General features: G+C 33.0%; 1 protein-coding gene across 8 annotated transcripts in view; it reads right to left on the bottom strand.

Annotated features, from left to right (window-relative positions):
• Window positions 1-16,349, bottom strand: part of Adamts6 (ADAM metallopeptidase with thrombospondin type 1 motif 6) — a 289,202-nt gene that overhangs the window by 36,185 nt on the left and 236,668 nt on the right. The gene's annotated exons all lie outside the window — the stretch shown is intronic.

Raw genomic sequence — 16,349 nt, 5'->3', positions numbered from 1 at the left:
ACTACTGGTAACTTAAAGCAATTAGTATTTCCATCTGTATGTTCTTCTTCGTGCTTTCCTTAAAAAAAAAAAAATCCCTTAAATTTCCCAAATTATCCTCAAATAAAATGTATTGACATACATTTCAATGCAAATCAATAATTGTATATTTTTTAAAAAATAAACAATAGGGATCAATTTACTTTTTGATATTTTATAGGAAAAATCCCACCAGTTTAATCTTTGTCAGGCACACATCACATCCACACATTTCATTTTTTTTTTTTACATTTACATACGTATCACTCTAAAAGCCCAGGAAGTACAGAATTTAAAGATTACATTGGACATTTTGGACTGTAACCAATTAGTCTGTTTGCTCTAGACAGTTGGACCCGTTGATTATATGTCAAAGAAATACATACATAACTCATTCAAATGTTAATTTTCAAAATACTTATCTTGTTCATAAAAAATTAGTCTTGAGTGATCTGTTTACCACAACTAAAAATATCCTCATTATAAGTTTGTAAAATTTTAAATATGTGTTTATTATTTATTGGCAAAGATATCCATCACAACTTGTTCACATTTCATAAAACACAAAGACACATACAACACATACTCTTATTTGTAAACACCCCTGGTAAATAAGCTTTAGGTATACTTTCTTTAGTGTCAATCAATCAAAAAAATCTAAGATAGGTATGTCAAAATATCAAAGAGAAACAAGTCAAACTACAAGACCATGTATCATGTTTCAGATCATACAGGGGCAATAGGTTACTCCTGCAAGTGGAAATGAGAATACAAACTAAACCGTCCCTCCAATCACCAAACCCTTCTCTCCAAACAGGTAAGCTAAATTACTCAGAAAGTGTCTAAGAGCAGCTTTAACAGTAACCAGCAAGCCACAGTGTCATGCCTTACCCAATACTTCATTTGTTTTTCCTTTTGTTTTTAGTCGTTTTAAAATAATAGCGCCTTAAAAACAAAGTATGATCACAAATTAGGGAAATCCATGTGAGAATAGGGTCATTCAGTGAAGGAAAGTTTAACCTAAAAACCTGGGCACCAAAATGCTTTCTCCAAGATCCTTCTTAAGAGACATAAAAATCCAGTGGACAGGAGTACTTCAGTTGTGACATATGCACATCTTTAACTCCGCCCTTTGAATTTAAAGATTGACACAGGAACAAGTCTTCTAGGCTTATAAGACTTAGATCTTATATCCTACATGACATTGGTGAGTAGTGAAAGAAGGTATTTTTTATTGCTTGCAGAGATGCAAGACTCTTATTGATCACCTTAAGCAACATGTTTTTAGGCTTTCTTAAATTTAGAGATCTAACAATTAGCCAAACAATTTACTGGCAAAATATCTGAAAGTATGTATTATATTCATTCCCTCTTAACCCCTGTAATAGGCCAGATGACTCCATTTATGCAATGACAACAATTTAACATTTTTAACTATTAAACTTTAGATTTTTGAGGGAAGAATGATTCATATCAAGCATAGCTATGATCTGTTCACAGATGTCCCATGATATTTATCAGATTACCTTCCCATTGTGTCATTCCAGTGGGCAGATAACTAAGACCATGTGGTCCACCTAAACAGATATTTCAAATGAGTCAAGGGACTCAGCTACCAACTGCAACAATGGCTGACTATCCATTCATTCTGGTTCAATGTTTTGCTTCTGTCAGGAAAAGCAGCACAGTGCTTTTATAGGTTAGCATGATTATTTATTTATTTTTCATTCAAATGTGACTATATTTGAAACAAGAATGTTGGCACCAGTACAGTATCTTGTTTTTTTCTCAGAAAAAAGATAAAACATTTTCAGCTCTACAAAATGGAACTGATGTTGCTTTGTTTCAGTGGCAGAAATGTTAAGTCAGTTTCTACAGGTTAAGATAAAATTTTACTTTTAAAATATATAACCCTAGAAATGTTTTTCCTACAATAACATTTGTTCACAAGTAGCCTTTAAGGTGAAAGTAGTGCTACTTCAATTTGAATCACAGATGAAATGTTAGTAGAGATAATTAGCAGAGATTTATATTAATATTTCATTTTTAAAAAATTCTAGGCACTTATGTATCTTGAAGAAATTTTCCTCCATAACATTTATTGTTAAAAATTTGGAAAATAGCCAGGCACGGTGGCACACGCTTGTAATCCCAGCAGCTCAGGAAGTTGAGACAAGAGGATGGCAAGTTCCAAGCCTTAGCAACTCAGCAACTTAGCAAGGCCCTAAGCAACTCAGTGAGAATCTGTCTCTAACAGATTCTCACTGAGTTGCTTAGTGGGGATATGGTTCAGTAGTTAAGTGCCCCTGAGTTCAATCCCTGGTACCTAAAAAGAAAAAAAAAAAAAGGAAAATATACAAAACCATAAGAAACAAAATATCTATATATCCCATATCTTTATTCTAGAACTTTATCCTTTTGGGTTATTTTGCTGAATGATTTGTTTAAAAATTACATACTTACACAAACTAAAACTGCCAGCTAAATGTGGTTGGCAGTTCCTTCATTCATTCACTCACCCATTTCATTCATTCATTAAGTAGGTAATAGTTACTAAATATAAGGCACTCTGCTTCTTATGAGATATTGAACGAAGAATACAAATTGACTTAATTTTGACCAGGCCTTCCAGTCTTCTTAAAAACTAGGAATTACAGGTTTTCTGGGTTCATTTTAGCTTCATAATTTCAGGCTGATATTTTTTTATGAAGTGAAAATGAAAGTCCTTGAAGACAGCTAAAGTTGCTATTTTATGAGCCTGCATTTTTTCTTGCATTCATCTTTTACTAATTTTCTTCTAAAATGTTATAGTAGACAGTGTGGTATTTCACACTCAACAACTGCCTATATTTTCCTCTAACAGTATACAAATTTCCTTCCAACTTTTACCCTTGCACTTGGCAGGTTTACAGACTTTTTTTTTTCCTGCTTTGATTTTGAGTCAGTAGCAACAGGATAACTCTATAAACCAATGCACTAAATGGATGGATTTTTAAAAACACACACCTTTAAATTAAAGCAAAGGCAGCTTTTAACTCCAGGAAGTAAAAAATAAAGATAAACTGGAAATACTGTAAGTCAACAAGAGAAATACAGTTTAGAATCTTTTTATATGATCAAATCTCTTGAACATAGCTTCTTTTAAAGTAGTCTATAAAATATTGCTAAGTTGATTTTAAACCCTATTGGGAATAATTACATCCAGTTACAAAAAACCACTATGCTTTCAAATCTAAAGACTTATAGCTTATAACAAAAAAAGTGTGTGTATATAAAATATGTATTTTATTTATATATATAATATATATATATATAAAATTAAATATCCACATGGGCAGTCAATGTACATCTAATCAAAAACAATTCAAGTGCCTGTCCCCTGGAGATAGGCAGATGTTTTGCAGAATTTAATTGGCCAGATTTAAAACTGCACTAATTATATTTTTAAACACCTAATTTTGCAGGTATGAAAATTGTATATCTTTTTTTTATAAATGCAATCCTTCTTCCATGCTTAAAAATCAATGATTTCTTATTATAAAAGTACAAACTTTATTTTAAATACTCTAAAATTTAAAGCCTTTTAGTCTGTTTATCTTTTGAATTTTTGATATTAAAGAACAAAATATGATGGTATAGTGGTTTTTAACAAAGAAATGTAACTCTAGGGCCAGGGATGTAGGTCAGTGGCAGAGTGCCTGCCTAGCATGTGCAAAACACGTGGTTCAATCCCTAGCACTGAGAAAAAAGTAAAGAAATATAACGTAACCCTCACTTTTTGTATTTAGTTTAAACTTTTCAGATCCTATATTTAATTTTCTGATAATAGTTAAAAATTAAGATCTATTTACCCACCAAACATTCTCTTGTACAATAGGAGGATCCAGCTTGAATCACTGCTCAAGCTACACATTGAGAAATGGCTTTAAATGGCATTTTCAAACAACATATAATACAGGAAATGACACTGACTTTTTGGCATCCTCAATTTAATATTCTTACTCTAGGGAATGGTGAAGGGTGGTTCAGGTAAGAGAACTTTGTAGTCCCAGGGTGGATCCTAAATGAAGACTCAGAGACCATAAATGGTTCCTCTTGACTTCTTGCCTCCTTCCCAGTTCCTTCTCCACTCCCCTTATAAACTGCCCAAGGTTCTCATGTGGTCCCACCTTCTCTTTTTTTTCAGAGAGTTAAACAATTTTATAGGCTCATTTGTAACACAATATTCAGCAATATACTGTGTTTATTTTTTTCAGAGCAGTTTACCACTTTAAACATAGAAAAATTGGAGAAATTAGCACTTGAAAATTTAACTTTAAAGGATGATATGTCCAAGAAGGACAGGATGGAAGTAGTTAAGAGCAGGAGAAAGACCTTCTAGGTCTTTTCAGAGCTACTCATGAAACCCAACACTTCAGACTTAGACCATATGTTTGATAAATAGGCACTCTAAAACCCACATATGAGCAAGTCAATAATGAAAAGAAAGAGAGGATTAATGTATCCTTGGGATTGATGGATTAACCAACCTCTAGATCATTGAACCTAGCAGCATAGCACATTTCATCTGCCCAAGAAATAGTCTTCTGAGGATGAAGAGGGAGAAAAAAGTTAAAAAGAAAGAGCTCATACTAAAAATGTGGCGGGTGGTTAAGGCAATAATTTGCTTAACCACAGCATTCAAAGTAGCTAGCAACGAAGAAAACACCAGATAACCACAGTATACAGAGCATATGGCCAGCAGTATCAATTTAATCTAAATCTTCAGTGAAGATAGCATCCAAAGAGTGACAAGTGCCAGGAAAAAAAAATGTCTCCCTGCTCTGCTTTCGTTGTTGGAATCTGGCTGTTGTGCCGTGTGATTGTTGGCCAGACACAGCACTTGTAGGGCAGAGCAAAGCCCATCTGCCTTGGATGTAACAGCTGGCACCCAGCATACCAATCAACTCCATCCATATGGCTTCCTTCTTTTGAAGAGCCTTTTGCTAGTTTTTATCTTTCAAAGACTTCCCTTCTCTGTCTTTCTGTGTCTTCCCTTCTGTCCCAAGTAAAAGTAGATATCCTGAGGAAACAGGGTGATCAAAAGGAAAACACAGCTCTAAGAATACTGCATTTTTCTAGAGAAACTGTATTTAGTGATAGTAAGATGGAGATTCCTACTACTCATTAGATATTAACAGTAATCACTTTCATGAAAAGTGCCTAACAATCTATTTGAGTACTTACTATGTCTAAGAATGATTTTCATTACCATAAAAGTGGGAAAAAAGTAAGACAATTTTTACCTCAATGAGATTACATTAAAATGGGGTGGGATAAAGCAAGAACCATTATAATTATATCACATAATGGAAGATATTTTATCCAATAAAGTATTGAATTTTCAGGCCTGATATTTTTAATTTTATAGCCCTCCAATTTTGTTAAATTGTCTCATTTCTTTTTATCTATCATTGTTAGTTTTAAGAACTCTTTTAATGGCTAAATGACTATGATAGCATTCCCTTTCACTTTTTCTTGTTGTGTTTTTTTTTTCTTTTCACTCCAACTTCTGCCATGTTTAGTTACTTCTTTATGAGTTCTAAGCATAAAACCTAAGGCAAATTTTCATTACCCTTAGTAAAATGAGACAATTGAATCAGATGATTTCTAATGTTTCTTCAAAGACAAAATTCTATAAAGTTGTTTTTTCTCTTCCTCCACATTTCAATATTTCACCATTGTTTTCTCCACCTCTTTCTCCCTCTATGTCTGCTTTTCCTCTATACTCTATAGAACAACAAATGTAGAAAGCAGGTGTTTGTTATTTTCCATTTGGTTTTATAGACTTATTTCAGAGCCTGAGTTGATACCAGTTCTTTTGACATGTTAAAAGAGACATGTCAAGAGGCAGAATACTAACTAGAAACAGGGACTTTTGAAAGGCACTTTTCCTAATATATTAATCCATAGTACTAAAAAGTAATCTTCATAATCTTTAGAATGACTTCATCTTTTCTGATATTTATTTAAAATCTTAGAGAAATGATGTTGAGAATACAAGTCCCAAGCTTCTTTCATATACTATGACATATTTGTCACTAAATATATTTTAAACTAAAAATCTTTATTTTCTTCAATTGAAAAAATAATATAATTATACTACAAGGTTCTGTCAAAACTGGGGTGATAATACTTACCATTATGGAAAACTTTATTTTTTTCCAAAATTTTATATATTCTATCTTATAAAGATGGATAATGTCATGATAATTAGAAATGGTATTTTGGACAGAATTTTTGTGAAGTAAAACATGACCTGTGTCACACTGATCCTTAATAGAAAATGTACTTAGATTGTGGTTTCAGCATTACCCAAGTTTTTCAGTAAAGTGAATATTTATCCAAACTCTGCTGTTCATGTTATGAAAGAACATAATTGCTAAAGCAACAGAAATGATAAAAAAAAAAAGGAAGAAAATCAGCACTAGGGAAAATGTTCTGGGTTTACAGAGATTTCTTCCCTTCAACTATAAATCTTAAGGATAGAGAAAATCCAAGCCAATATGCAGACTTAAACTATAAAAAGTATAAAGATCATCAAACTAAACTTTTATATGTAACATTTTTAACAAGAGGTTAGATAGCTTAAGGTGTATTGAAAATACATAGGAGAACTCAAAGAATTTTTTAAAAAGTAGTTTGTATAGGAGAAGTCATATGCTTAATGAAAAAGATGAATACAAAAATTATTATGGACAAATGAATGAACAAATACATTAACTTCCAGATGTATGAACCAGCCACTAGCATGAGTTTGCATAAAGGAGTTTCTCTTCTTCAGCAAGGATCATGTTATACAAGACTTTATAGAAGTCAGGTGAAGTTGGTGGCTACTAAACCAAGGATTTCAAGAGCTGTGATGTACATTTGTGCCTGCTAAGAGGTCTGATACAACTGAACTTGTATGTTAAAGGATATTCTTCCTTCTCAACATTGAAAATGACCTAAAAGAAGAGGATGGTGGGAGAGAGCGGATAGGGGAATGCCATGGTCAGTGCAGTGATAGACACCTTCTAATCTTCTAAATATCTTATTTTTCGAAGATTAAGGAGAAAATTAGGGACTAATAAACAAAGCTGAATGTAAACCTTTATTTTTTCTAAACTCAAGTCACTTTTTTTTCAGGGAATCTGTATTACTAAAAACATCACAATGATCTGTTTCATGTCTGATATGTGCAGGAATAAAAGTTAAAGAACCCCTATAGTTTCAAACAACTTTATTACATTGTACAACCTCACACTCAAAATACCTTTCATAGGGAATTTTTCTTAAGAACTAATTATGTTAGCTACGTTTCTTCAAAGAAAAATAAATGGCAATGAGTAAAATGTTTTTAACTATTTAAACTAAAGTTTCCATCTGTAATCTTTATTTAACTCTGAAAGAAATTTTCAGATAATAATGTCTAAGCAAAGATAAGCAGAGTTAGTTATAAGATTAAGTCTTTTTATGTCTTTCACATTTAATTTTAATTAAGACTACTTTGAATCTTGAAAAAAACAGTTGGATTTTGTTTTCCTCTGCTCTAGTCTGGGACTCCTGTGCTTTGACTTTCTGTGAAAGTTACAGCATAAGTGTCTTTATAAGCTGCCATACAAGTGTTAGTCATTATTTTTGTTGTTGTGTCTATAAAAATCAAGTTTCAAAACCCTTACTTGGTTGAAGCACATTCTGTTATTCACCAATAACATAAATTGTCTTCTTAGTGATGTTAAATGTGTCAGGCAGACATTTTAGAATTAAAAAACAAATTAAAAGAACATTCGTGAAAACATAAAGCATTTGCCTCTGTCTTATCTGGTACATTGAAAGCTGTTTCCTTTTGTCAGGTATTAGTACTAGCTTAAAGATGATCTTATATTTGGTCTAATAATTATTTTTTGTTATATTTACTAATACTTTTAAAAACAACTTAGAAATTATTATTTTAGGATACACTTACTATATTTTTAAAAGCACATTAGGCTTATATTATACCATTCTTGAAAATAATATTTATCATGAACATACAGTAATAGAGACAATGTAGAAATGTCTAACATTTTAAAGAGATCAGTGCAATCTGCATGTCAATTCATTAAAATAATTTTTAAATTATGTTATTATACATGGAATGGTGTAGATTATTATATGAACTTGTCAGTCACAAAGAAGAATGCTATCACAAGCTCTTTGAAATATGCCTGCATCTTCACCTCCTTCCTGTTTTGTTTAATTACTCAACAATCTTATGCTTAACAGAGGCAAAGGAAGGAAACATGTTCAGAAGGAATACTTGCTACAGATATGAAAGAGAAATTTACAAATTATTTGAGACTCTAGTTCCTTTTCTGGACATACAAAGAATCTCCATTTTTAATTTATGAGTATCACTAGGCCCTTAATAGTGAGCTTATATACATCATTTTTCCTTTCATAAAATAAAATTCAGTATCTATTTTTGCAATCTTAATTTTACACTAAATCAGCACTTCTCAAACTTCTTTGATTCATGGCACTTTCAGTATCTCAATGATCTTTTTATAGCACTCTCTAGGTAGGAAAAAAAATGTCTAAAGAGGTTTTTGTTTGTTTGTTTGTTTGTTTGTTTCTGTACAGGGATTGAATCCAGGGATACTTAAACACTGAGCTGCATCCACAACCCTTTTAATTTTTTAAATTTTGAGACAGGTTCTTGCTTAGGGCCTCACTGAACTTCTGAGGCTGACTTTGAACTTTCCATCTTCCTGCCTTAGCCTCCCAAGTACTGGAATTACAGGTGTGCACCACCATGCTTGGCTTGTCTAAAGAGTTTTTATTATTAAATTGTTAGGTACAAATGACTTTGTTATAATAATTTGTGTTACATATCACCAGTGTCACTGTGTTTCCCTTGAAAAAAGACAATATTCTGTATCCTTTGTAAGTCTACAGCAGTGACCCTGGGCACCTTGGTGCCTTTAGGAAAACATGATACTAAATCAGAAAAATCCAAGATACTAGTTGGAAACCACTTAAAAGGCATCTTAAAAATCTCAAAGAGTAGAAATCAGCTCCAATATGTGTAAAATTCCAGATGAATCAGGTAAAGATACATAAATTAAGATAGAAAGAATTTGTCCTAGCTAGAAAGAAGAAATATATAGCATGACTTCTATGCTTATATACTATTCATTTTCTCTTTCTTACACACACACACACACACACACACACACACACACACACACACAGATTAGGCTTAAAATTACATTCAGGGAAAATAATTTTAAAAAAGGAATATTGAACATATAAGAAAAATTAAACAGACCACATAAGCAGAAAAGAAAAAGTAATGATAGCATTTTAAATAGTCAATGACGACTGATCAGAAACACCCAATTACCAAATAGTATATGTAAAATATAAACCAGTCTCTTTTCCCCCTCCTCCTCTTTAATATAAGCATAGTTTTAACTTATCTTTTCCCCTCTGTGCTGCAAAACAATGTTTAACAGAGAAATACCTTGATTTAATAAGAAATCAAATCAAATTGAGTTCTTTGGTATATTTTTTTTCTTTTACATAAAGAGGAAGAAAGGAAATCCTAAAAAAAAAAAATTCATTTTGGACAAAGCATCAGGCTTATCAGTAAGGTCAATGAAAAGACAAAGACTATATATTTAGAGTATAAATTCAAAACTGTAACAAATATAAAATGTATGTATTCATGACTGTTCTTTTCAGTTCAAATTAAATATCCTTAAAGTTTTTTTTGTTGTTGTTATAAAACAGATGCAAAGTTCAATACAATGCTACAGCCTTAAGTCTTTAGTGATTGGCTTTGAAAAGTTTTACATTAAAAACATAAGGGTTGTGTGAAATCAGCAAACAGCTTAGGGATGTTGTGAAGGTAGAAATGGCATAGTTTGAACAGTGGGAAATTAGAATATATCCAGAAAGACCAGGGTAAAAGTTATGAATATAAATATTGCTGCATTCTACAAGATTCATTCCCTAAAGCAGCAGCAATTTCCTAAGTAGAAGGCCTTCTATGTTTATAAGACACACACAAAAAAGTATTCATCAGTTTTCACAAATAACATGTTAAAACAAGGGCCATATCTCTTATATTCTGACTTGTGAGTCTAAATCAAAGTTGGCTGAGGGTATAGCCATTTACAGGTTGAATATTGCTTATCTGAAATGCTTGAAAGCAGAGGTGTTTCAGATTTCAGAGTTTTTCAGATTTCAGAATATTTGTATAGACTTGACCAGTCAATCATTTCTAATCCAAAAATCCCAAATCTAAAACTTTTTGTATATTCTTGTATTTTCATATTAGGAATGCTTAACCTGAATCCATTTTAGATCCCTAAGTATCAAAGAAATTTTGAATTAAAATAAAGATCTTTGAAAAAATTGTTCAGGACAATTTTAGTCAATTTAAAAAACATTATAAGTGATAATGATCACATATAAGTGATCCATCAGGTAAAGAAGAAAGCATGCAAATAAACAGAACTACAAAAATACTTTGTACAGGCATGTCCTAGGCCAGTGGACATAATAAATAAAACCATGAAGTTAATTGGCATTCTACCATGTTCATTCTCTTCTTTAATTCCAATCTTTATTTTCTTACTTCAGATATTCAATACTAAATCTCATTAACCTCTACATTCAACTAATAGCCAATTAATAAGAGATGGGTGTTAGTAATGCTATGAGAGGTATTTGCATCTGAATGTTAATTTTTTGAGACAAAACTTCCAATTCATCTCAAAGGCAATACTTTTCAACTTTGGCTGCACATTAGAATTACATAGGGATCTTTTTAAAATCTGAGGTTCTGGCTACACCCTAACCAATTAAATAAAGCTTTGAGAGGCAGAGCCCAAGTATCCAATCTTTTAAAAAAACATTTAAAGTAGTCATGGTGTTTCCAATGTGCACCAAAGTTAAAAACCATTGCACTAGGGTAAGTATTTGAAAATGCAAACTTTCAAGCTAGTGAAGAAGATATTTTTGAGTGATAATATAGTACACTTCTCTAGAGAAATTTCTACCTGGTGAAAAAGTTCTATTCAAGGTAATAGACCATTGTTTTTATTTAAAAAAACATTAAATACATTAAAAATATCACTGTAGAGACTCAATTTTTAGGTCTTGATTCCAGCGAATTTCTTCATTTGAATTCTACCTATAAAATAGGAATAGTAGTAGCAATGCCCATCTTGTGTGGCCCCTGAGGATGAACAAATGAATCGCTGCAGCAGAAAATTTTTATAAACTATAAACATTTTTATTTATTATTACATAGCTGAGCAGAAGAACCACCTGTAATTAAAAAGACAATGGCAATGTTCACTACAACTGTGACACAGGCCATTACCTAAAAGACTAGTCACTTTGATTTATGAAGCGTTTACTTTAGGACTTCTCAGAGCCTAGTCAGAGTTTCAGGAAGTATGGTTCCTGAACCCACAGCACTAGCATTACCTAGAAACTTATTAGAAATTTAAGTTCTTGGAGCCTACACCAGGCCTACTGAGTCAGAAACTAGAGGGAGAACCTACAAATTCGTGTTTCACAAATCCTCCAAGTGATTCTAAAGCATCCTAAATTTTGAGAATCACACATCTAGCAAACACTAGTGAAAAGACAGATGCATGACTAAAATAAAAGAATGCATATATAATATTTGATATTTCAATCTTTAAAAGTCACAGTGCAAAAGTACACTGGCATAAATTACTACTCAAAAAAAAAAAAACAACAACCCAGCAACCTAAAGTTTTGTACTTTAAAACAAACAACTTTCATTGCTGAGCCAAGCTTTATCAAATAATACATTATTAAGACAATAATCAGCTAGGCGCAGTGGTGCATTCCTGTAATCCCAGCGGCTTGGGAGGCTGAGACAGGAGAATCCCCCTTCAAAGCCAGCCTCAGCAACTGTGAGGTGCTAAGCAACTCAGTGAGACCCTCTCTCTAAATAAAATACAAAATAGGACTGGGATGTGGTTCAGAGGTCGAGTGCCCCTGGGTTCAATCCCCAGTACCAAAAAAAAAATGACTTGAATTGGGTGTCAACGTACTTTATATACAGAGATATAAAAAATTGTGGAATATATGTGTATTAAGAATTGTAATGCAAAAAAACACAAAGTACATGTATAAAAGCATGAATTGGTATGAACATACTTTATATACAGAGATATGAAAAATTGTGTTGTATGTGTGTAATAAGAATTGTAATGCATTCCACTGCTGTCATGCATTAAAAAAATAAAATCAATAAAAGATTAAAAAAAATCACATTTATCCTGAAGACAATACACCCCAAGGCATCTCAATGTTCGCAGTTAGGCTAAGGAAGTGTTTCTTCAATGACTCAGAAAAAAGACCATTACTTTTACTGAATCACTACCAATCTTTCCTGCATGTTAGATGTCATTAGGTCTGCTAAGCAACAGAAAAACAGTCTTGAAACTTACCTTAAAAGATCTCTTAAGCAAATATTATTGTTATTCCCAAATTCGATCAAAGTCAAGGTTCTTGACATTGGTAAAACATATGTAGGCCAATAAGAGGTAAGCACATTGAAGAATCTTGGGAGGATACAATTGAAAGTTCTTTGGCATTTCTTGCTCTCTATTTTAACATTTAAAAAAATTCTCATAGCCTCAAGCTATCTAGCACCTACCTGGGGAAATGAAAGTGGAGTACCACAATTATGAACTGACTTTTGTATTCATCCTTGGTTTACACCACATTAAGAACTGACTTTTGTATTCATCCTTGGTTTATAAGTGAAAATAGGTAGAAATGACTTTTTTTTTTTTGAAATGACATCTTCTAACTGTAGATAAAGTATATCATTCACCATTACTAAGTAGAGACTTGGGCTCTCTGATCAGCATTCCTGAGCCTTATGGAACTTTACATACCTCAAACATTAGCTTATTATATTTAAAGAATCTGGGATTAAAAGTAGGGGTGTGTATAAGAAGAGTAACTTTAATAATTAAAACCTGCACTCTATATCCTAGGATATTTTATACCCTGCCCTACTCCCAGAGCTTCTACCTATTCAAAGTTTAGGAAGCAAAAGTGGAGAACTTGGTTTTACTTACTCATCCTAAAATTTTATTGTCTCTCCTTGGCAGTTGCTTTGTCCTATCCCATAATAAAATTGGCTATTCTAACCTCTCATTTCATATCCAAGAAAGAACAAGAACACATAAACATTAATCCTTTTCTCCCATTAAATTAAATATTTGTTGAGTCCTCGTATGTTCCAGATATTGTCCTAGGTACAAAATTAGTTTACAAAGATATTCTATGTTCAGAGTGCTAGGTTTCAGTTTTTCTGAAAGCTAAGAACAGTGGTACATAAATATAAGTGAATATCAGAATCATCTGGCTAGATGACATAATTCTATATTTAGAAGATCCCCCATATAAAACTGTACTAGGAAACTTCTAGAACTCAAAATGAATTTACCAAGGTAGCAGGGTATAAAATTAAAACCCATAAATCAATAGCATTTCTATACATCAGTGATGAATCAACCTAACAAAATAGGTGAAAGACCTATACAATAAAAACTACAGAACACTAAAGAAAGGAATTAAAGAAGGCCTTAGAAGATGGAAAGATCTCTGATGTTCTTGGATAGGCAGAATTAATATTGTCAAAATGGCCATACTACCAAAAGCACTACTCAGACTTATTGAAATTCCTATTAAGTTCCCAATGGTGTTCTTCATAGAAATAGAAGAGGCAGTCATGAAATTCATTTGGAAAAATATGAGGAATAGCCAAAGGAAGAAGAGGATGGCCAAAGAATAAGAGGAATAGCCAAAGAATAGCCAAAGCAATCCTTAGTGAGAAAAGTGAAGCAGGAGGCATCATAATACCAGACATTAAGTTGTACTACAGAACCATAGTAACAAAAATAGCATGGTACTGACACCAAAACAGACATGAAGATCAATGGTACAGAATAGAAGACACAGAGACAAACCCACATACACTTATCTCATACTGGACAAAGGCACCATAATTATACATTGGAGAAAAGATAGACTCTTTAACAAATGGTGCTGGGAAAACTAGAAATCCATATGTAGCAGAATGAATTGAAAAAAAAGTAGGCTTAGCTCTCTATCATGTTGGCTTAAGAACCAAATTTCTCAAAAAGACTCCTAAAACACAAGAAGTAAAATCAAGAATCAACAAATGGGATGGTATTAAACTAAAAAGCTTCTTCACAGCAAAGGAAACAAAAACATGAAGAGAGAGCCTACAGAATGGGAGAATATCTTTGCCACCTGTACATCAAATAGAACATTAATCTCCAGAACACATAAAGAACTCAAAAACTGGGCCTGGGGTTGTGGCTCAGAGGTAGAGTGCTTGCCTGGCAAGTGTGAGACACTGGGTTTTATCCTCAGCACCACATAAATATAAAATAAAGATATTGTGTCCATCTATAACTAAAAAATAAATATTAAAAAAAGAACTCAAAAAGTGGCTACCAAAATAATAATAATAATAATAATAATAATAATAATAATAATAATAATAATAATAACCACCACCACCACCCAATCAATAAATGGGCAAATGAACTGAACAGGCACTTCACAGAAGGAGAAATATGACTGGTCAATAAATATATGAAAAATGTTCAACATCTCAAGCAATTAGAAATGCAAATTAAACTACAATGAGATTTCATCTTACTTCAGTAAGAATGGCAATTAACAAGAATACAACTAACAATAAATGTTGGGCAAGGATGTGGGGGAAAAAAGGTACACTCATACATTGCTGGTGGGACTGCAAATTGGTGCAACCACTCTGGAAAGTAGTATGGAGATTCCTCAGAAAACTTTGAATGGAACCACCATTTGACCCAATTATCCCACTTGTTGGTATATACCCAAAGAACTCATAATCAGCATACTATAATGACTCAGCCACATCAATGTTCATGGACCCAACCTAGGTGTCCTTCAACAGATAACTGGATAAAGAAAATGAGGTACATGTACAATGGAATATTTCTTGGCCATAAAGAAGAATGAAATTATGGCATTTGCTGGTAAATGGATGGAACTGGAGACTATCATGCTAAGTGAAATAAGCCAATTCCAAAAAACCAAAGGCTGAATGTTCTCTCTGATATGCAGATGCTAACATACTATAAGCCAGAGGAAGAAAGGGAAGAATAGAAGTTCACTGGATTAGACAAAGGGGAATGAAGGGAAGTGAGGGGGGATGGGAATAGGAAAAACAGTAGAATGAATGCGACATTACTTACACTTTCCTATGTTCACATATAAATACATGACCAGTGAAACTGAAGCAGACCAGGTACTCCCACCCCAAACCCACTCCCCATCATAATTAAGCTTCTCTTCGTGTCAGAAAGATTTTTACAAAGAGTGTCAACAGGATTTCACAGAAGTTCTGCAGAGAGCTCAATGTGGTTTGAAGCTTCATCCTTCTTTTAAATGCCAGGTTTGCAGACAAATGTGTAAAACCTCTGTCTAGCCTAAGAATATGGGACAAAGAGTAACTGTTAGGTTCCTACCCACTCTCATGTAACCATCCCACTGAGTATAAATCTAAAAGAATTTCTAGACTTTGGGTCCAGAGAGTTTTTAGGCCTCAGTTCCTCTGGACTGCTGCAGATTAATAAACCTGCTTCCTAATGGGTGTCCAGCATCATATGTCCTACATCAAACCTATAGCATTTATATCCACATGAGTGGGAAGTTATATTCTATGTATGTATAATATGTCAAAATACACTCTACTGTCATGTGTATCTAAAAAGAACAATAACAACAAAAAAGAATCATCTGGCCAGCTTGTTAAAACATAGCTGGGCCCCACTCCAAGAGTTTTTATTCAGTAGGACTGAAATGGGTTCTCTGAATTAGCATTTCTAACAACTTCTCAATTGATGTTGATGCTGCTGGTCCAGTGACCATACTTTGAGAACCACTTACCAAGACAAATGATAGCTCTTCACACCACGCCTACCAATTTTCAAACACTGTACCTCTCAAAGAAGGGAACAGCTCATGAATGCCCATAATCACCTATAACCAAGCAAAATCTGGATTCCCAGGACTACCTAAAATATCTAAGATCAGTAGCTCCAAAATCAAAGAAAAAAAAAGTATAATAAGGAAGGGAGAACTCTCCTTCTATGGGCTTTTCTTCCTTTCTGCTTCTTTGTTTTATCACAAAAAATCATCTCTATTTCTCAATACAAGTGTTATGGAAAAGAATAACACTCATTTATATT

Source organism: Ictidomys tridecemlineatus, chromosome 1 (assembly GCF_052094955.1).
Source record: "Ictidomys tridecemlineatus isolate mIctTri1 chromosome 1, mIctTri1.hap1, whole genome shotgun sequence".
NCBI lineage: Eukaryota > Metazoa > Chordata > Mammalia > Rodentia > Sciuridae > Ictidomys > Ictidomys tridecemlineatus.
The sequence above is the reverse complement of the archived record's forward strand: the minus strand, read 5'-3'. Positions and strand labels throughout refer to the sequence as shown.